Below are 2,086 nucleotides of genomic sequence, written 5' to 3'. Positions count from 1 at the left end.
AACAGTATAAAAAACTGTTGTATTCCCTTATACTCGGAAGAAGAAAAAAAGAGAAAAAAGGAAACGAAAAGAGAAAAAGAGAGAGAGAGGGGGGGGGGGAGAAAAAAGCGAGAAACACAAAGACAAAACTTTTGCGGTGGACTTGATATAATAAGCTTAAAGGAATATAAAAAAGGAAAGGAAGGAAGGAAAGAAGAAAGCAAAAAAGAAAGGAAGGAAGGAAGGAAGGAAAGAAGGAAGGAAGGAAGGAAGGAAGGAAGGAAAGAAGGAAGGAAGGAAGGAAGGAAGGAAGGAAGGAAGGAAGGAAGGAAGATATAAGGTAAAGAGGATCGTTTAAAAACATGGTGTTTAAAGAACGTGAGAGGATCTTAAAAGACAGGTAGAAAGATACACACAAACATACACTAAAAGAAAGTGAGAAAGAGAAAGAGAGAAAGAGAAAAAGAGAGAGAGAGAGAGAGAGAGGGAGAGAGAGAGAGAGAGAGAAGAGCTCGGAAGTACTTTCCGGTTTCCGGCAAAGTGATCTTAAAAAGGACCTACCGCTTGGCCCTCCTGGCCGATTGGATGAAAATAAAACGTGGACAGGGGTACCAATACACTTAGAAAGTAAGGCCAGCATGATTCGCTTCGCTCGTCGTGTTTCTCTCTTGGTTTTTCTCCGAGCGAATTTATACGGTAAGAGGAAAAGAAACAGAAAGAGATAGAGATATAGATAGATAGATAGATAAATAGATAGATAGATAGATAGAGAGAGAGAGAGAGAGAGAGAGAGACAACGGAAACAATTCCAAGATAATAAGATAGGGTAGAACCAGTTGGATCTAAGCCAGTGCCTTGAGAAAAGAGTCGATTCGTCGAAGTAAAGGAAAGATAGCGTGAGCGCGCGCGCAGTAATACACATGTACACACACACACATACACACACACATACACACACATACATACACACACACAGAGAGAGACGCATACATAAGCGCAGATATTTACACGAATACATATACGTAAGATCGATGAACGATCGGGGTGAGAAGTTTACGAGAGTTGTTGCCTGTACTTTACTCAATTTTCTTCACCACTTGTAGGTATATGTAAAACTTATCGAATTTCGTATATATTGAAAGTAAGACTATATCGTTAAAGTAAGGTAATTTTACTCGGTTAGCCGTAATAACGTGGTTGAAGCTTTTCGATAAACCGAATTGAACCCGAGGTTATCCTTACGAAAGAAAAATAAGATTGAGGGGGTTTTTTCGGAAGTGATAAGAGTGTGAGAGCGAGAAAGAAAGAGAGAGAGAGAGAGAGAGAGAGAGAGAGAGAGAGAGAGAGAGAGAAAGATAGAGAGAGAGAGAGAGAGAGAGAGAGAGAAAGAAAGAATAAGAGGGAGGAAGAAAAAGGACGAGTGGTAGCAATCACGGAAAATGATTAACCGAGAGGGAGAAAAAGGGTTAGAGACTTTGGGAAGACTCAAAGGAATTAAGGAAAGCCACCTACGGTCTAGAAAGAGTAGAGATAGAGGGAGACAGAAATAGAAAAAAAAAGGAAGAAGAAGGAGAAGGAGGAGGAAGAGGAGAAAGAGGGTAGGAGAGGGTTTATAGAGTGGTAGCTAGGAAATACGAAAAAGAATGAACAGCGGAACGAAGAGTGTGGAGAAATCGGTGGAATTTAAGGGATGAAGGTGGTACTGGAAAGAGTGAAGGAAGGATAGGGTGAATGGAGCGAGAGAGTGCATATATATATATATATATATATATATATATATATATATATATATATATATATAGAGAGAGAGAGAGAGAGAGAGAGAGAGAGAGTGAGAGAGAGAGAGAGAAAGAGAGAAAGAGAGAGTTGGGCAAGTGTAGTGGCAGACAGACGAACTGACGGACGGCAGATCCCCGACAAATGGATTAAGCGCAAATTGCTAAACTCTGTTTAATTTGGCCAAATGAATTTTGTTCCACCATCTCTCTCTCTCTCTCTCTCTCTCTCTCTCTCTCTCTCTCTCTCTTTCTTTCACTCTCTCTCTCTTTCTCTCTCTATATCTCTATCTCTATCTATCTATATCTCTTTCCTCTCTGATATCTACTCA

This window comes from Vespa crabro, chromosome 4 (assembly GCF_910589235.1).
Source record: "Vespa crabro chromosome 4, iyVesCrab1.2, whole genome shotgun sequence".
NCBI lineage: Eukaryota > Metazoa > Arthropoda > Insecta > Hymenoptera > Vespidae > Vespa > Vespa crabro.
The sequence above is the reverse complement of the archived record's forward strand: the minus strand, read 5'-3'. Positions refer to the sequence as shown.